Genomic DNA, 12,035 nt, shown 5'->3' on the forward strand with positions numbered 1-12,035 from the left:
TGCCAAATGTCCTGTGATCATAGGAAATAACTATGTACCATACTGCATGTAACAGTTGCCTAAAGTGGTCACGTCAGGATAGAATAAACGTAATTCGTACAAGAAACAGGCAAACAACAAAAGTGCCAAAGGTATAAGGCTCACAGCTAGGAAACAAATGAATGTTCTAAACCTGCACTGACCATGGCTATGTGTTGGCCCAAACAATCTGGTGTCCACAGTAGGGTTATCATCTGTCCCGCTTTGCTAGGGACAGTCCCTCTTTGGACAGTTGTGTCCTGACAAAATACATTACAAGTGGCAAATGTCCTGGGATTGTAGGACATAATTATGTCCCATATGTTATGTAATAGTTGCAGAAAATAATTATTGCAGTATCTACAATACCTAAATGTTACAAGAAACAGAATAAGCAACTAAACCGCTACAACAATAGGCTTTTATATAGGCAAATAAGTAAAGTTCTATCCGTTGTACTGACCGTGGGTATGTGTTGGCTTGTAAAATCTGATGTGTGTTCAGAAAATGTCCCATCTTGGCCATTTGAAAAGGTGCCATCCCTAGTCCCCAGAATACATCCCAACCTGTACATATGACAATGTCAATGATACCAATGGTCAGAGCATTCGCACAATAACTGGCCAGACCCTTAAACACTCACAAAGCCAGTGACCTTTGGGGGAAAGGTGTTGAATGAGAATGACTACTTACAACAATGAAGAGTAATAGACGCATTTAACTGCAGAAAATTAGTAGTATTACGAATCTGTCAACACGTTCCAAGTTAATAGTACTAATATGGCAGAAGTGTTCGTGATTGTCCCTGAGTTGTCATAACCTTATCGCTGTCTCTGTAGAAATGAGTCCCCGAGTATCAGAGAGGTCCGTACACAGAAGTACACCAACCAGCTGTCACATCTGTTGACAGGACTATTGCATACCTGTAGTGAATTTATAACAGATGTCCAGAATAATATTCATTGTATGTATAAATTAATGAAATAGTCAAATGGGAAGGGAAACACGTGGAAACCACCCCCCAACCTGCATTATGTAGTGGAACCACTCCCCAGGTAGAAACACAAGTAGAATGTTAAACTCTGGACTAACTCTGTCCATGTGCTACATCTGATCTTTGAAGAGTGCCAGGGCAGTGCTAGTCACCAGTCGGCCGAGCCTAAATGCAGACCAGCACATGAACACCCTGACAATCAAACATGCGTATGTGCGAGGACTATAAGCGTAGGAGTTATGAATATCCTTGGAGTGAGTAGATTTGCAGCACGGGTCCAGAGCAGTAGGAAACAGGGAATGTCCTAATTGTAGTACTGTGGTTTTCACAGCAGTAGAATGGATGCCTGCTGTGTAAGGGAAGCGGTGAGGCATATGTCAGAGTAGCTATGAACCATGGGTATACATATAAATGAGCCAGAACACCAATAGTGTAGTGGTTACAGCATCCACCCAACATAAAGGCATTCCCAGTTCAAGTACGACTATAGCACATATTAATTGTGTAATGAATGCCTCTGTGCTGTAAAGCCAACATTTATACATGTAAAGGTGACCGCGTTCGCATGGGTCCGTTAACCGGATTCCATCAAAGTGGTACTGTCATAAGGAATAAGGCACATGTAATCCCAAGGACGTGCCTGTAAACATATGTAACTCAGAATAAGTAGATGCAAGTGGGCCTGCGCGGGTGTATGCAGCTATTAGCATAGCAAATGTATGTTGTCTTGTACAGCTGTAACTTTTATGTATATAGATAGATAGATGTGTGTATAGATAAATATCCACAGACAAAACAGAAATATGCAATTATATATCTACACATATATATAAAAATATATATATATATATATATATATATCTACAGATATATATATATATATATATATATATATATATATATATATATATATATATATATATATATATATATATATATATATATATATATATATATATATATATATCTCTGCATACATACATACATATATATATATATATATATATATGTATATATATATATATATATATATATATATATATATATATATATATAGATAGATATGTTAGGAATGCCGAAAGACGAAAGCAAACTTAAGGGTTGTGAAGGGAATCCAGAGCAAGTTAGGAATTATGAAGTGCTCGCAGTGTATGTCACATAAAGCTGCACAAGTGTGAGTAGACCAGAAGCAGGGCTATACCAGTGGCCATAACATCGTTGAAGTGCTACGTCAACATTGTAAACAGAAGGAATGTAGTACATGTTGCAACCACCTACACTTGTAACCCGCAAATCGTTCGTAATCCATAACACCAGGAAAGGCACGTATGTGCAAATATGAATGGATGGTGAGCCTGTGAATACACGAGGAGGTACAAAATGTGTGTAGGGCCCCAATGCTCATGAGAGGGCAATGTGTAAAGGTGTTTCATGGCTGCGATATCAGGTGTATAATGGCTGTTATACATGGAAACTCAATACGGGTGTGCAGGAGAAACTATGGATATGCGAGTATGGACACAGGAGTGATAGGGTATGTTGCGCCGGGTGCAATGGAGCGGCCCATGGTGGTCAGCAGGTACGTAGGTGTGATTCTCAGATAGAGCGTCGTTTGCGTGGAGACATACGTGAATGGGCGTATCGTTGTCGGACGTTGTGCGTCAGGTCTGGCTGCCCGGCACGTAAAACCTATACGCTACCCATGAGCGGAACGGAGTTCTGCTGTGACAACCCCAAACCAGGAAAGGCAGAAAGACACAACTACATGAAGACAACAATTTGTTGACATACAGTCACAGTAACACAAACACACATCCTATCAACAGTAATAATATGAATGTGCACATAAACAAACACAGTAGCAGGAAAAATAGGCTGCGCATACGAGTAATAGGTCGAATGACACTATCACATCCCAGTTAGCAGCGGCACCCCAGACATGAAAAACATGCGACATCTGTCCACTGCATAACATGCAATATACTGAGCACAAGTTCACCGGAGTGAAGTGTCGGTGTCAGAATGACTAAGGCAATAGTATGCTGTTGAAGCAGGGATAAAACCAATACGCATGTGTAAGTGTCCATGTCCGGGAAATGTATAGGTTAACGGACACACAGGTGTATATATAGATAAAAACATATATATATACATATAGCTATATTAATTTACAAACACATATATATCCATACGGATATATATATATATATATATATATATATATATATATACAGATATATATATATATATAGATATATATATATATATATATATATATATATATATATATCTATATATATATATATATATATATATATATATATATATATATATATATATATATAGATATATATATATATGGTTCCCATTCAGAAGCCTGAAACATCATAAGCCTGAAAATCAAAATCCTGAAACCAAAAGCCTGAAAATTCAGAATCCTGAAAACTCAAAATCCTGAAAGCCCAAAATCCTGAAAGACCAAAATCCTGAAACTCAAAATCCTGAAAACACAAAATAGACATACTGATGTCATTGTGGCTTTGCTATTGTTAGCCCTGTGGTGTTAGGTCATGCGTTGGGGTCAGGTAAGTGTGCGGTTGGTTTTATTTTAGGGTTAGGTGCGGTTTAAGTGAGTTAGGGTTAAGGCGCAAGTTAGGCATGTATGCAATAGTGACAAATATTGGGGTTAGGGGCGGTTTAAGTGAGTTAGGGTTAGGGCGCGGGTCAGGTGAGTGTGCGATAGTGACGGACCTTAGGGTTAGGGTTAGGGTCAGGGTCAGTTGGTAGATATTAGTGTCTTTATAGTGACATATTAGCATTATTTGTGTTTTCAGGATTTTGAGTTTCAGGATTTTGGTCTTTCAGGATTTTGGGCTTTCAGGATTTTGAGTTTTCAGGATTCTGAATTTTCAGGCTTTTGGTTTCAGGATTTTGATTTTCAGGCTTATGATGTTTCAGGCTTCTGAATGGGAACCATATATATATATATACACACACACAAGGATATACTACGGATATATATAGATAGATATATATACACAAACAACAGGTAGTGATATATACACATACACACAAAACAAAATATACATGTCAGTGTAGATATACACATGTACATAAATAGGTTACTTCACAGCAATTAGGGGTAACATATTTACAGCCCGGGCATATGTGACTGGGAGGTCCAATAAAGAAACGTTGTACCCCCCCACATCACCCAGCTAGGCCGGACAGACATACAGACAGGTAATACAGATCAATACACTGCCGCTGTCCAAAACACCGGTAGGAAAGGACCAGTGGGAGAGTCTGCAAGGTCTACACTTTAAACATGGATAATGGTGTCCCTTGCGGACCCCAAAAATTCAGGGTACATGTGAATCTGCTGACATTACTACGAGCAGGATGTAGGTGTACATGGAACAGTAGGTTGTGCAAGTGTGATAATACATGGGTTGACAAAACGTACGACATGTGTCCCGAGATGGGGAGAGTGGGCAATGTGTAGGGGTGTGCTCATACCCCAGCTGCGCTCGCAGTAAGTATTTGTCACGACTGCTGTAGAGGGGTGCCAGGTAGGTGGACCATGGGTATGCATTAATGGGCTTAAGTGTGCAGGTGCTGGTTGGCAGAGATGTTGTAGGCCTGCCCAATGGAAGTCATTAATATTCCTATGTGGGCATAGCATACGCCTACACCTCCCAAACCTGAAGAGCACATCTACCGAATAGTTTGTAAACCATCGGAGAATACATAGAGACCTACACAGTGCCGTGTACCAGATTAGCATGGACGTCCATAGTTATGTATCAGAATGCAACAAAGTCCAACTAAACACTGCCAGAACTAGTGATATTAGGTGAACAGGTGGCGGAATACAGGTAATGACAGATGACAACATGTATGAGTCATAAGCGGCATGTACCTCGACAAACGTGAATGAATACATATGCTCTGTGACTGTGAATGTGTCTGGTTAATAGAACCAATCATCTAAATGTGTCCCACAGGGTGTTATGCATTGTTCCTGATACAGTGTTCATTCACACCAATTGGTATGTGAGTTCTGCTACTGACGGAAAGTGCGTAAGTTGCTGACCATCTCAGGTAGATGATAGCATAATAGAAGAGGTTCAACACCCGTACGCCTGTGAGGGACACACCCGTCTGGGCAGTTGTGTCTTGCAAAATGACAGTTATGGCACATGGCCTGTGAGTTCGGGAATGGAGGCTATATAGTGTGTGTAGTGGTGTCAGACATCAATTTGTTGTATCAGTAACAGCTACATGTAATAGGTAACAGTATTATCAATTATAATGCTACATGAATAACCTTAACATATGCAAACCGTGGAAGTCATCTGTTTACTACTGGCTGTGGGTATGTGTTACCTTGACACATGTGATAACTCTACATATAGGGTCTATAGGGCCGCCACCAGTCTGAATAGCCAAAGTAGAACCTGCTCTGTAGAACTGTCAGATGTACCAAGGCAGAACATACCTACAGCCATGCATAGTACAGAAATATACATATCGGAACAAATCAAAGCATAGTCTAGCAGCAGTATAGTTGCTTATGCTACTACATATGACATATCGACGTGTCAGGTATACAAGACCTGTAACAAGCAACCAGTACAGACACCTACAGCATGAGAAGGTCACCTAATCAGGACAGTTGCAATGGCTAGAGTATTGCCCATACCACTCAACTGTCCTGAATGTCAGGTACGTCCCTGAGTTTGACTGAAAGTCTAACTGTGTCCTTCTTAATCCCTCCTAAAATTAGTGGCTGTTGAAGGAATGGTGGTGAATTACACTTACTGACTAATGACAATAAGTAAGAGTTATAAACAACTGTTACTTCAGAATATGTGTATTGTCATATGCTCTGATTCTGTCAATGTTTCAAGTTAATAGCACTACTTTTGTAAAAGTGTCCCTGTTTTTCTTGACCTGCCCTGATTCTGCAGAAATGTGTCCCCGATTGGTGGAGAGTTCTGGTATTGTCACATGTGATATGTGTGATATGGGACTGTCCCATGCAAAGTGGGAAAGGTGTCACTCCTACAGTCTCCCGTCGTGCAATCTGAAAGGTGGTCAACGTGCAGTAGGTATGCAGTAGCATAACTCGGCAGACAGCTGCGTTAACAAACTCAAGTCACATGTCAGCATTGCAGAGTATTGGTTCCCATGTATCAAGCAGATGGGAGCAGATCGTATGAGGAACACGCATATAATATGATTATGTCACTGGACAGGTTGCCGAGTCCGTATAGTTGAACGCTTGCCATCGCAAAATGGTTACACATACCCGATACTGTAGTCATGTAGTCCGATGTAATACGCATCACGAGGGATCGCACACACCCAGTGTGAGTGACAAATGTAAGCAGAAATGTCGGAGAGCGAGCGGCTGTAAGCGTGTTTATCTACCAGTATGCCAGTAGTGCACTGTCAAAGAAATGTGGAGTCTAAACGTGTATAAGGTGCTGTGACCAGAGGTCAGCAGTGCTTAACACTGTGCAAACCCATGCTCCCACCTGCTGGACTGTGCCTTACCCGGTCTGTATCCAAAGGCGTCGGACTGTCTGCAAAGAACCGCCCTATACACGTGATGGTAGAAGTACCCTCCGCACATAGCTCATGTGAATTAACAATAGACCATGGCATATGTACAGACAATAGACCACAAACACCATACAGCGCAGACATCCAACAGTATAGCAATGTACTGGCAGATATGTCCGGACCACTGGTGTGTGCATTCCTGGCCGTCCTGTGTTTCAGTGTGTGAGCATGCCCAGTATGACTGTTATGCATGTTGTCGACCGACAATACCGTCATGTGTGTGAGCATGCAAAGTATAGTCAACTGTATTGCATGTGTCACATGTCCAGATAGTTAGTACTGTGTTGCTGACCCCTCCGTTCTACACAGACAGGTGTCATGCTCTGTCTGCAGGGTAGCTAATGGTCATGTGGCATTGACAGTTGCTACATGTCTGCATAGTGTGGGGGGACATGCAACCACAACCACAGTCCTACACAGCACCGTGGGTGGTGCACTTGACTCTCACATGGGTAGGTGTGACGGGGGGCACAGCCAACAGTTGTACACATCTGCCGCTACTGTACTGGTATGCCGTGTACTCCATGTCAGTGTGTGGACCTACCGAAATTGCTGGTTGGAGGGATACCAGGGTACGTCAGTTCCCAGCTTTAATTACCAGCACAGTGGTGTTGGGCATCCTAGCTTACACAACCTACATCAAACTGCCTGGCCTGCTGTCATCTGTGTGTGTCATAAGGGGTTGGGGTCAGTCATTGGGCATATCCATAGGCCATCGTATATCATTTGTCTGTATTGGTCCATATCTGTCCAGCTGCATGGAACGTGTGTGGGCTGTACAGACACACATGATGGTCAGCCCATAATCTGCAGGGGGTTAGGACACCCTGTGTACTACAGGCTACCATTGTGACCCCTGTATGTGCTACAGAGGTCATGGTGCCATTATGGATGTGTACTGTCTGCTGCCCTAACATTTGGCCACCACAGTCACTTGTATGCTCACATACATACCATAGCAATGGATAAGTACACATTCTAATACAACTGCCACTTGTTAACTCATTCACCCCGAGTGCCTTCTCATGGCGCCTGTGCCTTTAAGGCCGAGCGCGCCATGAGAAGATACAGTTTTCAATCCATTCCCCCCGAGTGCTTCTACAAGCGAGAGAAAGTGTATTGCTAATTTTTAGTGCAACTTAATGTAAAACACTCTGAAATCGTAACTAAATATGCAATTTATCATATCTAGTTACGATTCAGTGTGTTTTAACATTAAGGTCACATTGAAGTTTTTGCAGAAAAATCATTTTAAAAAGTTCTTGCTAAGCAAGTGGTGGCAGCCAATCGGATTCTTGCATTCCGAGCCACCACTTGCATAACACCTCCACCCCATACCCAAGCTTCTTTTGTTCGCCCCTAATAAATAGTGGGTCCAGCAGCAGGTATTTTCTTCTTTTTGCGAAGAACTGGAGATTTGACCTGCTACTGGATCCTCTATTCACGGACCGCCATATAGGCACTACGAGGAGTTCCCGTTCAGCCGCTAAAGTTTTGAGTTTCCGGTCAGCTCAGCAACTACCTTGTCTTTCTGCCGTTCCCAACCAAATTTGTGAGGTACTGTACTTGTTTTTTCCATAAACAGTTTTTCCTGTATTTGTTTATAACTGTTATACTGATTTAGGCATGGGTGCATGGGGCGCCAGCCAACCGCTTTTTAAACTTGCGTTTTTTTTTTTTTAAATAAGTTGCCTAAAATTGAAGCACGAGTCGAATCGTTATATTTCTGATAACGAGTTGAAACTGTTTTCACTAAAGCCAGTTAGTGAGTTTGTAGTTACTGTTGTTGGTAGTATCCACAATCATCTAATTGTGCTGTAAAGTCTTTGTAAGTTGTGCAGACTGTAGATTCCCTCATATAGGCTATATTTAAACTCGCTGCGTTGAATGTGACCAAAGCAAACAGTTATCCGTATAGTGTTTGGTGGGGACATTGCCGCAAAATGGCCATAGTGAAATTGTAGAATAGTTCCGGAGTTTTGTAATGCTTTTTTTGTAAAAGTTTTGTAGGTGGTGATGTTTCTGAGCCTTTTATTGTAAGAGAAGCCTCGTACTCCATGGACGTTGCTGTGGAGTTGAGAAGCTGGTTGTTGATAGGCATTCTCTCCGACACCAGGTGCACAGTAATGTCTTCCTCTTTGGAACAAATTTTATATGAAAGCAGGCTTGTAACCTTACTCGCAGATGAGCAGCATAACTTGATTACAGCGCAGCAGTGGTTTCGAGGATTGCAGTTCTGGAACGATTTCTTGCAACTTGCTTATTACTAGTTCTTTTATAAATGTTAATGCTTTGTTGGAGCTGTTCTCCCCGGGCCTTCGCTGAAAATGGACATGTGTCCAGTGTGACAATCCCCAATCCCGGTAAGTGTAAAATAAAATAAATAAAACTAGTGGATGACAGGACAGGAACTTTAATTTTCTTGTGATTTCCGAAAGTCCTGTTTTGGTGCAGAACAGGGGATCTGGTATTGCGGATCGTATTTGCGTTTACTGATTTCGTAAGAAAAAATGTGAGTGCTGGCTTATTGAACCAACTAAATATCTCCTTGATTTTACTTGTATTTTTAATTGTTTGCTTTGTCTAATTCTGGAGGTAGTCATTTAGTTGGTCGGATCGAAAGTACGCTACGGAAGAACGTTAGTACAGTAACCGCGCGACCTTGTTCTTCATCTTACACATTATACAGATCAAGTATTTAATACTTTGCAAATACATATTACTTACTTAAAGGCTTTTCTAACTTTATCTTATATGATCATTCTAACATGCTACTGGATTCTGTATTTGCTCAGCTGTACTTATACCCATACACTTTTCTACTTATTTTTTTTTTCTATCTTCCTCCTGGGCCAGCACCCTTTGGCACCAGAGTTGCCAATCAAGCTCTAATCCCTTGAGCAGTAGTGAGGGCTTTATTATGGGTTTACAGTGGTAACACAGAGGAGGCCTGCTGTACATAGTCAGGGAGTATGTCCTCCTGTAGGGTGTTGGAATTTTCCTCTTAGAGAGGGAAAAATGTTTAGTGAACTATGCGAGTGATCTGCTGATGTCAAGTAAACAGGCACTGCGGACTCCACTGATAAACAAGTGTACCATGGGCCTAAATCAATATTTCTGCTCCATAATCAAAACGAAATATGGAAATGTTCAATACCCAGTTGGGGAAGTACCATGGATAAGGGTGGGTGATCCCACTTTTTTAAGATGAGTGCCTGCATTCTGAAATTCCAAAGCCTATAACTGTGATCCCTTACAAATGAAGGGGTACTAGTAAATGGAGTCTGCTCAGAAGAAGGAATTGTTGCCACAATACAGTAGGGGAGGGGGTCACTACTGGACTGGTAATTTTCATTGCATATTCAATTGACCAGGTATACGGTCTGGAAGGAAATGCCTATGATGTTGCTAATGATACAAAGGGCAGAAGACATGAAAAGTGACTTGGTAAGATTAGAGGAACAATGTATAACAAAACTTAAATTCAATGCAAATGCAAAAGAATATAAATGGGAAGCAAATACAGAAAGCAGTAGCAACAACAAAGATCAGTTATGATAACCTTTGATAATATAAAAGTAAGCAGCAATGTAAAAATATAGCAGGCAGAAGCCTGGCACTAGTGTGATGCCTAAGGAACAGAGTCAGAGGAATACTAGGATGAAGCAGTTTCATCAGTAGAAAGCCAGATGTTGTTCGTCATCTTTCTAGGGTAAACAGTAAGTACCTTTTGTAAGAGTGATGTATATAGTTTTGTGAACTCTGCATTCCCAGACAGGACAGAAAGTCCAGAAGAGCAGTAAAATGTTGCCAGTCTTAACAAGAAGGCATGTAAGAAGAGATTACTACAGCTAAAAACAAATGTAATGTTTTGGAAGAGAGAGAGAGAGAGAGACAGGGGGCTATAACAGAAAATTAAGTACTTCAAGGCCAGATAGGGGCTTCAAATGAGGAGAAGGAGTAGTATACAGCAGGTGAACTTTCTGAACAAATCAGTATGATGTGTAGTTAAAGTGGGAGATAGGGCTAGTCTTATGGTTGTGGTTAAAACTTTTTTATACACATATTAAAGTATTAAACATGTCAGAAATGCGACCATTTCGAATCTTTAGGTTCAATCCACAACTTCTGTTTCCCCTTATTTTTGCACATGGGTTCGGGCTATGACATCAATAGTGACAATCATCTACAGCTAGTGTTCACATCACTGTTGGCTAGCCCTGCTGCAGTTGTCCTTCCAACACACACACACACACACACACATACACACACACACACACACACACACACACACACACACACACACACACACCATGGCCAAATTTAGAGTATCCAGTCCACCTACTGCATATTTTTGGAATGTGAGACAAAACCAGAGCTTCTAGAGAAAACTGCATGAACATAGGGAGAACATAATGACTCCACACAGAAGGCACCCCAGCAGAGAATTGAACAGAAGAACCTCTTGCTGTAAGGTGAGATGTAAGCATTTCATCAATATGGGATGATGTGGAATTTTTTTTTTTAATCCATCCATGCGTTAGCTAGATTCTTCCCCTTTTTGCATCTCTCTATTATTGCAACTCATTCCCTCGAGTACAGCTCTTTTGAGTGTATAACTTTAACTCCCAGTGGGTATGGCCTGAGGCTTTAAAAAATTAATTTATCACCTTACAGTTCTAGCAAATCCTTATTGACAGAGGTCAAATATCAATGCAAGTGTGTTTGCCATCATGTATGCTTCAAGGTAAATTATTCTGATACCTTGTATGTAGCATGTTTTGTAAATTATTAATGCAAATGTGAACAATCAATATTTGACACCTAGAGGCACAGTAGGAGCTAACTGCAGAAATGCCTGGAGGTACACTCGGTTCCTTTGTTCCATATGACTTTAATTACTTTTTTCATGTAGTACCGCGATAACAGTTTTTTTTTTTTTGAGATACAGTAACTATAAACACTCTCTGCATCATTTCCAGTTTGCATATTGTCAGAAGGCAAAGCTATTGGTCTATACTTGTTAGAATGGCTTGCAGGTTCATCTTAAGAAATTGTTTGGGAGAACGTTGTAAAGTAAAGTAACATACCACATTATGAAATGCCACCCTATGACAAGCAATAGGTGTGACAAGGCTTTTGGGTTACTTAGCTGCTGGGTTTGGATGTCAGGTGTTAAAGTCAGTGAATTTACAGCTAGTGACCTGTGATAGTATTGGAAAACCTTTCTTTTAACTGACAGCTTGCTGAGTCGTGAGTAGTATTTATACAAAGATTCAATAATGGCTACAGCAGATTCCGGTCCCAAATACTCACCCTTTTTCACAGTAATGGGCGCTTCATCTGCTATGGTATTCAGCGCCTTGGGAGCTGCATATGGCACAGCAAAGAG

Source organism: Protopterus annectens, chromosome 5.part0 (assembly GCF_019279795.1).
Source record: "Protopterus annectens isolate FY-2018-M chromosome 5.part0, PAN1.0, whole genome shotgun sequence".
Lineage (NCBI taxonomy): Eukaryota > Metazoa > Chordata > Ceratodontiformes > Protopteridae > Protopterus > Protopterus annectens.